This window comes from Macrotis lagotis, chromosome 1, assembly GCF_037893015.1.
Source record: "Macrotis lagotis isolate mMagLag1 chromosome 1, bilby.v1.9.chrom.fasta, whole genome shotgun sequence".
Lineage (NCBI taxonomy): Eukaryota > Metazoa > Chordata > Mammalia > Peramelemorphia > Peramelidae > Macrotis > Macrotis lagotis.
Window position 1 is genome coordinate 411585165 of NC_133658.1, and position 15880 is coordinate 411601044.

Here is a 15880-nt window from a genome sequence, read left to right on the forward strand (position 1 = left end):
AGTACCTGAGTTCAGATCCAAACTCATATACTTAATAATTGCCTATCTGTGTGACCTTGGGCAAGTCACTTAACCCCATTGCCTTAAATAAATTTAAAAAAATTTTAAAAAGGAAATGTATAAAGCAGTCTTGTCTTTGTTTAACCAAAGACCTGAGAATTAATTATTCAACAGGAACTGTTGGAGGAAAAAAAATAGGATCAGACTGACACCTTACCCCATCACACCAAATGCCCACATAAATATGTATTCTCATTGCTGTGAATATTTCCATCAGTTACTCAAATCATATACCATCCTTTCCTCTTTTCTAGGTAAACTCATAAATAAACCACAGAATGGCAAGGTTTACACAATATTCTGGGGTCTCCTTCACTTTTTCTTGTCATCTCAAAGATATCAGTAGAATACATGGACTCTCTGTTGACAATTCTTTGCCACAACATCAGCACGACTCCTTTTTCACAGATGGGTGGATGGAGGGATAGATGGTTGGGTGGATGAATTGATTGGTGGATAGATGGGTAAATGAATGAAAGAGAGACAGAGAGATTCTTGACTCCAGAACTTCATAAATCCTTCTGGAGAGCAATTTGGAGCTATGCCCAAAAAATTACAAAACTTTACATACCCTTTGATCCCGCAATAAGACTACTAAGTCTGTATCCCAAAGAGAACAAAAAAATGGGAAAGGATCTATTTGTACAAAAAATATTCATTGCAGCTCTTTTTGTAGTAGAAAAGAATTGGAAATTGAGGGGGTGCCTATGAATTGGAGAATGAATGTGAGGAAATACTATGGTGTTATAAGAAATGATGAATAAGAAGATTACAGAAAAACCTAGAAAGATTTACATGAACTGATTCTAATTGAAGGGAACCATACCAGGAGAATATTGTCCACAATAATAGCAATATTGTGCAATGAACAACTATGAATGAATTCACTATTCTCAGCAATAAAATGATCTAAGACAGTCCCAAAGGAGATGAAAAATGCTATCTGTCTCCAACTCCAGATTTTTCACTTTCTTTCTTATTTAATTTTGGTTTGAATATTTTCCCCACAAAATGATTAATATGGAAATATATTTTACATGATTGCATATGTATAATTTATATCAGATTGCTTTACTATCTCAGCAAATGGGGAGAGAAGGAATGGAGGGAGTGAATTTGAAACTCAATTTTTTTAAAAAATTGTTTAAAATTATTTTTACATGTAATAGGTAAAACAAATATTTTTTTAAAAAAATAATTCCTCAAGGCTACTAGGTGGTGCAGTGAATAGAGCACTGGCCCTGGAGTCAAGAGGATCTGAGTTCAAATCTGGATTCAGTCACTTAATAATTACCTAACTGTGTGACTTTAGAAAAGTCACTTAACCTCATTGTCTCACAAAAAAAAACAAAAAAATGAAAATAATAATATTAATAATTCCTCAATTTTAATGTATTATAACCTATTCACACCACCTCCATGTCATTCCAATTCCCCCTCAGGGAGCTTCATTTATAATTCATTTATAATTCTTCATATAGATAATGGTGTTCAGTGACTCATGGCCATGGAAGATGGGTTTTCATTTCAGGGAAAAGTTTTAGGGTCTTCAAAAAGAACACTGTCACATCACAAAAGTTATCCAGTCCACTTTTTTCCTCTCTTTATCACTGGATCCAATTCATCATTCTCTTCTGTTGCTATTCCATAATTGTGTGCATGTATGTGTGCGTGTGTGTGTGCATGTTTTCTACAAGTTGTTCATCTAACTGCATATCATAGTATGAATAATAAGCATTCATCATTTACTTGTTATTTTCTGGGTGGAAATTAGTCAAATGGTAATGAATTATATCTATGGAATTTTATCTATCAATCTCTTCAAAGAGATCCTACAGTATCCTGGAAATGGAGTCAATTGGCACAATGTCATCCACAAATAGGAGAACCTGGAAGAACTCACTATCCATGAGAAAACCTTCTTCAACTTGGACTGGTTTTGGATCTCTGCCATTGATAGTGGCAAACATATTTGACAAGTTTTGTCCCTCATTTGATAGTAATGATGACAGGATCATCAAAATTTTTATCTTTTATATCCTTTAAGCAGCCTTTAATAATCTGAATGTATAGATGAGGAATAAATTGTTATAATTACCTTTATGATGGCATTTTGTTCTAACAAATCAAAAGCTTATTTATAGTCAATATCCTTTCTTACTAATCCTATTTACAAGTTATTGAATTTACCCTGTAACTGACAAAGTCATGATTTGTTGTCGCTGAACTCAGTTCAAATTTCACTGTTCTGTAAGGGGTTAAGTTTCAAAATCCAGCTTTTTTACCCCAAGGAATTTAATTGACCTTGGAGGATGTGTCTGAACAGAAATGGAGTTTGGGCCTAATATCTTTACTCTACCAAGTTATCCCTTCAAAGATGTCTGGCTTGCTGTCCAAAAGTCTGGGCCACTATCTCATACTTGAACTCAAAGAGCACTTCCTTAACCTCAAAAGAGAGAAAGGGGTGAGCAAAGGGTCATTGCTAGCCTTCATTACCAAAATTCTAACCAATCATGTTGGTTGGAACATGTTAGCTGGAACTGCCTTAGATCTGTAAACAGCTATGTTGTCCTTAATTCCATGATGTCATCTACTCTGTTCTGTTCTTTGCTCTGTAGTTTCCAAATTCTAAATAAGGGAAAATGTCCCCTTGTTCTGGGTAGTTGGCATTAATGGAGGCTAGCCATAGACCCATTTATTGGCAGGAGGCATACCTCTGCTAATAGATATCATCTTACTCAGAAATCTGCCTCAATTTATCCTGTTAAAATTGCAACCATGCCAGTGTGATTTTGTCTCTTCTACATATTTAATTCAATTGTACTATAGGAAAGATTTGAAATACCACTCATAATAGCTTGCCAAATTCCCTTCTAACACTCTCCCCAAGAATGGTTGTGATTTTTGTGTAGAAGATTCTCAACAAAAAAATCATAGGTGAAATAATAACATATAGGAAATAAACATATTATTTTGGTAAGTTTTTTAGTAATTTCAGACATTTTTCCATATTTTTTGGTTTCTTACCCTCTTTCAGAAATTTTGAAAACTAATCTTTACAACCTCCTCACAATTAAATTACTCATAGCAGACTTCTCTAAAAGTTGGCCTAATCCAGTTGCTTTTTGTATTTTTGTCTTCTCCAATAACATTTTCACTCTCTCTATAAACACCTTTAGGGACTGTGTTAATGTGGTGACTAGATTTGTCCTTAATGATGAAAAATTTGTTATATAAAAATGTTTGGACCATTTGCTGTGCTCTATCACCTTTAATCCTTAAATTCCCTTGAAATTATTTTGCTTTGTTGGATCTCTCATAAATCCAACTGTAAACTGGTATAACACCATGTAATACAGAACTAGGTGGTCTCTTAAAACTGACTGCCTCTTGGTTATAGTGACACATGCCTGCAATCCCTGATATCCCAGAAGCTGAGGTTGATGGACTGCTTGAGTTTGGGAGTCCTGGGTTGTAATAGGGCTAAAATCAATTAGAGGTCTGGCATTGATATGGTGAGCTCTCAGGATCTGAGGGGAAGGGAGAGAACCACTTAAGGTCAGGAGAATTGATTCGCATCAGAAACTGAGTCAAAATTTCCAGTACCAATCAGCCTGAATGAAATAGGGAAATATATTCTAAAATAGACAAGTAACTAAATAAATACATGAAACCCAGGATCATTCAAATTTAAATCATAGTTAAAGCACCTGCTTTCAGAAAAAAAAAAGCAAATAGCATTCATTGTAACTTCAGAATCACCACTAAACTTCCAAAACTTTAGAAGAATTTAAAAAAAGAAAGATGGAAAAAAAAGAAAAATTCTCGCTAGAGAAATGACCTGGAAATCTGCTGTAGGAAAGCTTAAAATGTGTAGTATTAAAACATCATGTAACAAAGAACCATATTCCATGTGTATAACAGGGATTTATAGATAGAATAAGCAATGACATATTCCATATCTTACTATCTGGAGTTCCACATTTGTGGGGACTAATAAAATGATCATGGTTCAGTAACAGTCCTTTTGTTCTCATGTCTTCCAGGGGGAGGTAAGAAGGAGAAGAGATAACCTGGGGCTTGGAAACATAAATATTAGATATCAGATGTTTGAAATCTATAGACATAATTATTTTTCCTAGGGGAGGGAGGTTCAGGATAAAGTACTTTTTCCTGGTCACTCAGCTGGGTGGTTGGGGGACGAAGTAGGGAGAGTAGTTCTGCTGTGATCTGGAGGGTTAACAGCTTAATCTGTGGCAGTTTAGCTTCTCTTTTAACAAATGTTTATTACACAAGAAGTAATCACAATGTAACGATTATCAGACTGCCTTCGGGGTGGGGGGGGAGGGAGGAAAAAATTGTAAAATTCAAAAACCTTACAAAAATGATAGGTAGGGGCGGCTAGGTGGCGTAGTGGATAAAGCACCGGCCTTGGAGTCAAGAGTACCTGGGTTCAAATCCAGTCTCAGACACTTAATAATTACCTAGCTGTGTGGCCTTGGGCAAGCCACTTAAACCCATTGCCTAGCAAAAACCTAAAAAAAAAAAAAAAAAAAAAAAAAAAAAGATAGGTAGAAATTGCATATAATTGGAAAACAAATAAAATATTAATTAAAAAAGAAAAGGATGAATGTTGGAAACTACCCTTGCATGTCATTGGAAAAATGAATAAATAAGGGGAAAGAGAAAAAAAAGAAGTAATCACAGACAGCAAAAAAAATTTATCAAATCAGTAAAACAGTAATCAAGGTCAGGAAATATAGATTCATTTGGGCTCAATTGGAGACAGAATGGTCACCCTATGAACACTATCTTCAGGGTCTCTGAGGTTCTAGGTTCTGGAAATCAATGTATACAATTGGAATGCCAACTTTCCTCCACATATGTGTGCCTCTAACAAACTCCTAATTAGCATTCAAAGTCCATACGTTGATTCTCCTATTCTCTTTTCTTCCTTTTTCCCCTCTCTAAAAAAGGGGTCTCAGAATCAGGAGTCATATTTCTCAAAATGTATCCAGCCACATGGGTACATCCTTCGGGATGATCTAACTTGCCTGTGGGTGGAGCTAAAATTGTTTTTATTCTCCAGGTATCTCTGTTTTAGGAAATAAGGCAAGTCAAAATCTTCCAGCATCCTCTAAAATGTAACAAGTTTATATTCCATGGAAATGGGACTCTGGGTATGTCTTTTGCTTGGTGTACTTCTAGTTGATTGGAATGCTATAATGAATAATGAATGAATAGACTAGACATTGCTCTCTAAGAAGTATGGAAAATGCTTGTTTCCACCAGAAACTTGGTAATCTCTAGATGGAACAACAGAAAACATATAAGTCAAGTATGCTGTCATCAAATTTCTTGACAATAAGTTCCATGTTCCATGGAACATTCTGTCCTAATTCTCGCTTGTCTTTTAACTTTATGGCATGCTCATTTATTCTTTATTCTCTCAATCCAAATGTAAGACTCTGCATTGAGTGATCTTTTCACAAAATTGACTGCAGTTCTTCTTGGTATGTTCAGTGTTCTGATTCTTCCTGTGAAGCGACAAGAAATAAAGAATGCTTTAGTCAAACAAGAAAAATGCAAAACAAAATCAATCCTTCTAGAGCCATGCCATGAATTTTTTTTTTTTAGGTTTTTGCAAGGCAAATGGGGTTAAGTGGCTTGCCCAAGGCCACACAGCTAGGTAATTATTATGTGTCTGAGGCTGGATTTGAACTCAGGCTGGTGCTCTATCCACTGCACCACCTAGCCACCCCTTTTGCCAAGAATCATGAATGTCTCTATCCCTTTTGAGATCAGCTCTACCAATTTTCCTTCACCTTCATTGGGATTCCCACCCTAAGTAAGAGCTTCTTAAATCTTAAATGTTGAAAGAGAAACTGAGTTCCTGCCTTGTCTGCCTTATCAGAAGCCACCTGATGAACCAAAAGCTGAAAGTAAGACTCGGATGACATATTCTTTGTAAGGAGTCCTAATAGCTGAGCACAATGTTCCTGTCTAGTAAAAGGTTCATGTGAGTTTTGACAATTTCCCTGAATTGAAGGTTGGTCCTCCCAGTTTGAGACTCCCAAAATGACAGGTGACTGGTTTTAATCTAGCTTTAGTTTGTCAATACCTAAGTTGTTTATGGATCTTATCTGGAGATCTCTTTTCCTTCCTATTTAGCTGTCCAAGGTGGGAAAGGTTTGTACCTGTGATTAAAAGCTTTGGATCTCCAAAGACTGGCTTCAAGGCTTTGTTTTTTCCTGAAAGCCAAGAGCTCTGTAGACTGTAGGTGTTATCTGCATAGTTCTAATTCCTGGCTCTCTCAGTCTAGCAGCCTGACTTTCCCCCCACCTCCTACCCCCAACTATCCCTTTCTGGTTGTTTTTACCAGCCGAGACTGTCAGTTCTTTTTTTTTTTTTTGCAAGGCAATGGGGTTAAGTGGCTTGCCCAAGGCCACACAGCTAGGTCATTATTAAGTGACTGAGGTCGAATTTGAACTCAGAATGTCTATCCTCCGTGACTGTCACTTCTACCATATATACCTCGATGGTGTTAAAGTGGCGAGTCACCTGTAATAATGTGGGTGGGAAGGAGATGTAGTGACCCTTATATGATTTGTACAACCCCTGATAGGTCTGGGATCCGTCCGTTTTTAGAGAACAACGATTAATGTTGGGGATAAGCAAAATAAATGCACTTTTGAGGGGAGGGGTGGGGCTGGGAGGAGATGAGAAACGGCTAAACTTGAAAAGTGATTAAAGTTGAATTACTGGGACCCTGGGAACCGCCGGAGCTAAAGCCGGGATGGAGCGCAGGGACAGTGTCTGCCTTGTGGTGTGCCCGGGGAGGCGCGCCGCCGGACCCCCTGGCAAGGGCTGGCCGCGCTGCTAGGGTGGAATCCGTTTTCAAAGGAAGCCGCCGCGGGCTCGGGCTGCGGCTGCGCTACGGGGACGGGCGCTACGGGGACGGGCGCCAGGGTCGCTGTGCTGCCGTGTCCTCTGCCACTGCTTGCGCACGTCGGCCCGACAGCGACAGCGGCGCGCGCGGCGGCGGCGGCGGCGGCGGCGGCGGCGGCGGCGGCGGCGGGCCGGGGCCGGGGCCGGGGCCGGGCCGGGGTCGGGGCTGCAGCTGCGCCGCTGGGGCCGCGAGCCGAGCAGCAGAGCGGGCGGAGACTCATCGCGGCGCGGGCCATGGCGCACGACCTGGTGGAAGAGCGCGTCCGGCTCCTGGTCTACGGTGTGGTAGCGCTGGGGCGGCGGGGCCGGGGCCGGGGCCGGTGCCGGGGCCGGGGCCGGGGCGGAGGCGGGGGCGGAGGCGGGGGCCGCGACGAGCTGCCGGTGCGCGGGCCGGGCCCGCAGCGGGCCGGGCGGCCGCGCCTGGGCCCCGGGCTGGGGCTCGGGCTGCGGCTGGCGCTGGGGCTGCGGCTCCGGCTCGGGCTCGCGCTGCGCCTCCGCCTCCGCCTCCGCCTCCGCCGCCAGCGCAGCCTGGAAGCCGCGCGGCCCGGGGCGCGGGGGGCGGCCCCCGCCGGCGCTCGGGAAGCGGAGGCGCTCCTGCGGGGCGACGACGTGGGCCTGGTGGCCGGCCCGGCCGGGGCCCTGGGCGGAGGAGCGGCCGCGGGCCATCTGCAGGAGCTCCCGGGGCCTGGGATCGTCTCGGTCGCCGGGCCCGGCCAGATCCGGCTGCGGCTGCGGCTGCCGCTCCGCTTCCGCCTCCCCCAGCTCGTGCGGCTGCGGGAGAGCCCCGGCTCCACCTCCGGCCGCGGCCGCGCGGTGCCGCCTTCCGACCGCGTCCTGGTGGCCGCGCTGGTGCGGCGCCGCGGCGTCGGGCTCCAGAGAGGCCCGCGGGCCCCGGACGACCCCGTCAACGGGCTGCTGCTGCTGCTGCTGCTGAACCCCTTCGCCGCCGCCGCCGCCGCCGCCGCCTCCCTCCTGCGGGGGCTCGGGGACTCCACCCTCGGCTCCGGCGGCTGCTGCTGCTGCTGCTGCTGCCCGCGCCACCTCAGGGAACTCTGAGACGGAGCCCGGGCTGCGGGAGGCATCCTTGTCCAGGCCGCCGTCCTCCTCCGAGGCAGCTCTCCAGACTGTGGACCCGGAGACCCGGCCAAACATCCGTTTCTTTTGCCACAGCAGGAGGGGAATCGCCCGGTACCGAGGGGTGCTCGTCCGTCAAAAGGGCTTAACTAACCCCTGCCCATCTCTCGGAGACTAAAATGAAGGCCTGGCAGAAGATTCCAGCAGCGTCCACTACCGTTATGGCTTTAAGAGCTCCATTTCATTAAATGATGATCTCAGCAACTAGTGGCCTAAAAAATCAGGAACAAATTTTTTTTAAGAAAACGGGATTTTCCCCCTGTTTCAGTGAGGTCTTTTCTTTCTCCTGGACCGTTTAGACTGAATATAGAAAGGTTGTGCTAATTGCTGAGAGGAAAAGACTTTCTTGTTTTTGAGATTAGCAGAAAAGAAACTAAATTTATGACTCCACAGAAAAAAAAAAGAAAATATATGAATTAAATCAGGCATGATTTATTTGAATATGAATTTTCAAGTTATATTGAAAACAAAATTGAGTCTGCAGTGCCCCAAAGCATCCACCGGCTTTTGAGGTGGGTTTCCCAAGGGCGGGGAGCACCCCAGGTATAAAGGATTGTGCGAGTCGGAACCCCTAACAATGTATATATAGCTCAGGGATCTCCACTGAAGTTTATCAGAGAACACAAGTACCTCGAAGTAAAGGCTTAGAAAGAAAAGTAGCAACCCACCCCACTCTAAAAAAAAAAAAAAAAAAAAAAAAAACCCTTGCCTTTTAGTCCTGGGGGACGCTATCCCACATATACAGACATTACAACCCATGAGTCCCATAGAAATTATAAGTTAGTAAAGACATATAGAGGAACTCCTATGACCACGGTTTCTTTGAGAGCCGGGCAAGTCAAGCAAGACCCAGACTAGATAGCCTAATATGTTAAGGGTCAAGATCCAATGAATCATCTGTGGAACGAGACAACTGCAATTAAGAAACATTTAGTTAATTAGGAATTAAAAGAGCACACTTCCAAAATTTAAAGATTGCTTCTCCACTCCAAGACACAAAGGGAGGAACTCAGGAAAACAACCTACAAGCAGTTGAGGGCTGCTTTTTCATCTTCTATCTCAAATTACCTCCTCACCCGCAGCCCAGCCTACATGCTGTCTGAGCAACAAGTGATGGGTAGTCTCACCAAGGGGAAATGAAAACGGAAGTAAAGCAAGTGGGGATAAAGGGAAAAGGAGGGAGAGGGACTCCAGCTAAACTTTTTAGAGATGCAAAAACACCCGAACTTATCAGTGAAGCTTAATTGCTTCTCCCCATCAAAAGTCTCCAGGATTGCGTTCACCATCCACATAAAACCATACATTCTCTTATGACATACTAATTCTTTGTGGCAAAGTCCCAAAAATTTTCATGGAGATTTTGTACAATTAAAACAATCTTAAAACAACTATAGGAACTAGAGAGGCATTGCAAATAAGGAAAACAAAGTCATATAAACAATCTTCTTTAAAGGTGGAAAGTGCAGAGCAAAAAAAAAACAAGGTTAATTTATTAAAATGTAAAGTCAAAACACTCATTTTGGCCAGGAATAGCATCAGGAATATCAAGTCCACAAAAAAAATGTGAAGATTCTTCCTGAGCTATCATTGGTCTCCATCACAGGTCTGAAACATCTAAATCAAAATAAGAGGTCATTAGGTTTCTTTTATACAGTCTATGCCAGGACCCCAATGCATCCGCTTGAACACCCATTCAATATTACTCTAGCACAAAATACCTTTACACAGGGGACTACCTCAGTTCCTCATGGGGTTTGGGTGAAGATTGGCCTCAAAACTATCACCAAATTAGTCAAATGGTCTCTTTTCCCTAATGAACTCTTTATCATGGTTTTAAAAATAGTTTTACCTTCTCCATATCCTTTAAAAAAAAAAGCCACTTCTAGAAGTTCTGTTCTTTAATCCCCCAAACCCTTTCTGAGAAGGAGCTATCCAAACTATACAAAGACAAAAGAAAACTGCCAATTAAGGTGCACTGAACCACTTCTCTGTGTTTATAGGATTCCCCAGAGGTGTGGGGGAGGAGGGGCAGATACCTCTAGGTCTGGGCAATCATATACAAAACTTCATATGAGACAAGGAAGGTATAGAGAGGGTTATCTAGGATTATATGCTCTATCCTGACCAGGCATTTTACTGAAGGTCAAAACAAACTGCTGTTGTAGAGAATCTTCATTCTTGGATAGTGATAATTTATCAAAGTCACAGTTATATGAGAAAACAAACAAAAAAAAAGGTCATCAAGAAATTGATGATAAAGCTAATGAAAACTCCAGTAAATGTGTTGGGCCCAGTCTGAAATCTTTTTGGAAGTAAAATTAATACCTTGATTAGAAACGGGAGGGGGGGGGGGTGGAGTGGCTAGGTGGCACAGTGGATGAAGCACCGGCCCTGGAGTCAGGAAGACCTGAGTTCAAATCCGATCTCAGACACTTAATATTACCTAGCTGTGTGGCCTTGGGCAAGCCACTTAACCCCATTTGCCTTGCAAAAAGAAAAAAACCCTAAAAAAAAGAAACAGTGTGGGGTGGGAGGGGAAGAAAGTATTAAAAAAGTAGGCTAAGAGTCTTAATTGTAAATGCCATGGTAGAAAACTTATCTAGAATTATAACCCATGTCCTGAATATCTATCAACTCTAGTGAGGGAAAATCTCTTACCTTGCAATGAAGGAAGAAGACCAATATAAGTAATTTGCTAATCAGAGACAGGTCAAGGATCCTGTGATATTAGGCCATTCTGATTCTTCAAAAGCAGCTAATGTGATTAGCTAGAGGAACATCATTCAGCAGTAATATCTTCATTGTTCTAAAGGGATCATATGGTTCCCTGTCCACGACAACATAGCAGAATGATGTCCAAATCCATATTGATGAAGAATCCAATTCCCAATCTTTACTATTCTTGTAAAATTATCAACTTAGTTACTTAGAATCATGCTTCCATTAGGTTCTAACATGCTCCACAAATAACTGTATATAGTAAGAGACTGGCCAAATTCTTCTATTAGTCCCATCTCCAAAGTGTCTGATTCTGTTCTTTACAAGCCTCAGATTACTCATTCAAACTCATAGTCTCTGCCCAAGAATCAGTGCAAATAAAAATGTGATCTGCCCTACCCTTCAAGGCTCACTCACAACTCAGTCACTTAGACAACTTTTAGGGGCCCCTATCTTTTAGGATCCTGAATTAATGAATGCTGACTTTCAGTTTATATCCAGCTTTCTCATATCAGACATTATCATGAGAAAGTCAAGTAAAACAATGTTTCTTAAGATGCTAGTCATTTTAGGACAAAAAATTCTACCCACTTTCTGACAGAGGGAGATAAATTAAATATGCAGAGTAAGACACAAATTTTTGGACATGACCAAAATGGTAATTTTGTGCTTGGTTGCACATATTTGTTACAATGAGCTTTTTTCCACCCCCAAAGTTGGAGGGCAGAGGAAGTAGGACAGAAAAAGTAAAGGCTTGATAATTTAAAAAAAAAAAGGACCCATTTGATTAATGGAAGAAAAAAAGCACTAGGCCTGGAACTCAGCCTTCATCAGCATCACAGCCTATTCATTAATCAACCAACAAACATTTATTAAGCAATTATCCATTGCCCTGTATGTACTAAGAATACAAATATAAACAAAAACACAGTCCCTCCTCTCAAGGAACTTATATTCTAATGAGGAAAGATAACATATAAAAGGGAATTGAAAGGGGGGGGGAATGGGAGAAGGGGTTGGAAAAGTCTGGATATTCAATGCCCAAATCTGGGCAAGGTGGTGAAATCTAGAATGAGGAACAGAGCTGGAAGACTGGCTGGCTTACACACCTCTTCAAAATGGATATTCTGTGAAGATCTCACCAATGGAAGGAGGGGACAAAAGAGCATCTTATTCCAGACTGAGAAGACTCCCAAGGAATGGTTTCTGGGTCAAGTCAGACCTTTAACAGCCAGGTACTATGTGATGCATTGAGGAATACAGAGAAAGTAAAATACAGTTCCTACTCTAAAAGTGCTCACAAACTAATAAGGGACACAGCATGCAAACAAACAGGTTATATAGGGGATAAATTTGGAATAATGGAAGGAAGGAACTAGTATTAAAGAGAATCAAGAAAAGTTATTGTAGAAGGTGGGAGGTCCAAAAAGGTAGAAGTGGAGTCAAGTGAGTGAAAGGTACTTGGTTTGCAATTTCTCAAAGTGGAAGTTCCAAGAAGAACTCATCACTGGAAAGTAGGGCTATAGGGGTGAGGGGCACAAAGATCCCAAAATGAGAAAGCAGCTGAGGAATGGTGGTAAAGTCATTCATTCAGTATTAAACAAGGACCAAGGGCATGCAAGCAGCTGTTTTTCAAATTTAATATAGTAAGTGTCCAATTTAAAGAATTCACAATTTTAGGAAAATGACAATGTTCAATCTAGGTACTCCTGGGTGCCTGCTAAAGACAATCCATGGAGGTTTTCAAAGTATCATGTACTCAAAGGAAAGACTATTGAAGGGGATATTTTAAAATCTTCCGAGACAATAACCTGTTTAAGCCCCTACTGTAACCAGAAAAAAGTAAACATAAAACTAACTCAGGGACAGTTAGGTGGGGTAGTGGTTAGAGCACCTGCCCTGGAGTCAGGAAGACCTGAACTCAAATCTGACCTCAAACACTTAATAATTACCTAGCTGTATGACCTTAACCCCATTGCCTTATTTAAAAAAAAAAAAAAAAAAAGACTAGCTCAGTTAGTAGTGGTCATTAAAATATTCAGACTGGGACATGAGTTCTCCAAAACTTGAAGAGTCCAATTAGTATTGGTGATTCTGTCATAGAAATTAATATGTGTAACCATACAGGTTCTGATTCCTAAGAATTCTTATACTATCCATGTCTCATATACTCTGTCAGGTCAGCCACCATAACTGAAATCCATCACACGATCAACCATCCATCTTTATGTGATCTTTCCCTCCATGCTTCCATTTAGAATTTCATTTAGAAATTAAAATGGCACTATGAAGTCATTGAAGGTACTCTAGTGTAATAGCACCTTCCTTTTTTTTTTCTTTACGTTTTTGCAAGGCAAATGGGGTTAAGTGGCTTGCCCAAGGCCACACAGCTAGATAATTATTAAGTGTCTGAGGTTGAATTTGAACTCAGGTACTCCTGACTCTGGTGCCGGTGCTCTATCTACTGTGCCACCTAGCCCACCTAGCCTCCCCAGCCTTCCTCATTTTTCAAGCCACAGGTGATTCTGTCAGATATCCTCCAATTCCTACATGCCTCAAGGGAACTTCATTCCTTATTCCAGGAAAACTTATAGGCCTTCAAATCTGTATACCTAGATGAGTGAGTCTGCACAACCATATGGGATGAGAGAATGGTCAAATAAAGCAGAGGCTTTCAAGAGATATCCCAAATTTAGGCAAGAGTGAATAATAATTCTTTATTCTTAATGCCTCTAAATACTTTTACTAAAATCCATATGAACTGTCATCAGTGATCTTTTTATCCATCTTCTCTTTTAATATATATTATACAAAGTTCCTTGAAGGATAGGATACCATCACCCATCTAACAAATTCAATTGTCATTGGTGCTCCTCCCACTATCATCCACATGCCGAGGCAGCAGGAGAGCTTGGGGTCCACCTCTGGCAGTGCAGTTCTGGCTGTGCAGGTCTGGCTGCTGCTCTGGTGAGATGCCAGATAAGACTACTTGCCCAGATAACAAATAAGGCTACCCCTTCCTTCTCTCTCCCCCTCAAGTGTTACCAACTGCTTTGCTCAGGCCATTGCAGTGTGATGTTTGTGCTTCATTCTCAAATACCAAAACATCAGGGAAGGTGTCTGAAATGGATTTGAATGAGGGGATGCTGTGTTGTCATCAGTCTCACTTTCTCCTACAAAGTCATCTGTGTCCGGTGACCAGATAAGATATCAGGATGACTGGAGATGGTCCTGGATGAGAGGCAATCAGGGTTAAGTGACTTGCCCAAGGTCACACAGCTAATAAGTATCAAGTATCAAGTATCTGAGGCTAGATTCAAACTCCCATCCTCCTGTCTCCAAAGCCAGCGATCCATCTACTGTGCCAGCTAGCTGCCCTTGGCCAAGATAGTGATCAGGCAATAAAGGCCTATAGCTTGATATTTGCATTTCTCTTGCAAGCTCCTCAATCCTCATTCTCAATAAATTAATATTTAAAGATCTCCCACTTTCTCATTCCTTATACTGGAAATTATTCCTCAGCAATTCCTAGATATAACCTGAATCTTGTTGTCACCTGCCCTAATTCCTACTTCTAATTCTACTGTCATTTCTAGCAATCCAACCTTCACTTGATCTACTCTGCTTCCCAGCTTTTAGATTATTTTTTCCCCTTTCCATGGCTACACTCTTGAAAAAAAGTCTCTACTTAGTGCCTCCACTTCCAAATCCCTGGTAACAAGGTTTCTGATATCATCATTCAACTGAAGTCCTTTCTAAAGTTGTCAATGAGTTCTTAATTGTTAAATTCAGTGACCTTTTCTCAAAACTCCTTCTTTACCTTTCTATAGCATATTTGATTTATCTAATCGCCTTGTGAAATATTCTCACCTTTCCTCTTTCCTGATCCTTCTCCCATCTGTCTGGTCATTCCAAGTCTTTTGTAGGTTCTTCATCTTTATTACACCCTCTAGCTTTAGTTGTGCACCAAATCCACCTTGAACCCCCTTTTTTTCTCTCAAACTTAACCTATCCAATATAGAATTCATTATCTTTCTGCTCAAATTATCACTCTTTCAGAACTTCCCTATTACTTTCAAGAGCTTCACCATATTTCCAGTCATCTGTTTTATCTTTTACTCGTCACTTATATTCACCTTAGACATCCAGTTTATTTCTAAATCTTGCCATTTCTGACCTCTCAACCTCTTTCAAATAGTACTCTTCTTTCCACTCATAAAGCCACAACATCAGGTCCTCCTCTTCTTTCTCCTGAATTGCTATAAATAGCCTAAAAGGCTGACCTCACTGCTTCATGTCACTTCCCACATCAATTTATCCCCCACTCAGCTGGCTAGGACTTTTTTCTAAAGCATAGGTCAGACCACATCATTTCCCCGATTTGTAAGTTCTAATGGCTCCCTGTTTCCTCTAGGGTCAAATACAAATTCCTCTTTTGAACATTTAAAGCTTTTGATAACCTGGCCCCTTTCAACTTTTTAAGTCTTTTTATTCTTGATTCCACTCTACTCACTCTACAATCAATTTACACTACATACTTACAGTTCCTCAAACACCAAATTTAATCTTCCATCTCTATAGATTTTCACAGTCTGAAAACTCTGTCTGCCTCTTGGCTTCCTTCAAGACTCAACTCAAAGTCCACCTTCTACTGGGGGCCTTCCCAAACCTTCTAGATAACCAATGCCTCCTCTTTCAAATAACCTATTATCCATTCTGCATATGTATTCTGTATATAGGAGGCAAAACTATATTTACATGTTGTCTCCCCTATTAGTATGTGAAGTCCTTGAGGGCAGGGATGATTTTTTTCCTTTGTTTGTATTTCCAAAACTTGGTACAGTGTGAGCTTATAGTAAACATTTTAAAAATGCTTATGAACTGACTTCCTTCTATAGGATTCAAGGCATTCTTCAAATAGTATGCTTTATGGTTGAAATCTATTGGTCCCCAACCTATTGATATTGACCTTTATCAGTTATGTGATGAATAAATCCATTAAACATTTTTAAGTCTTCAA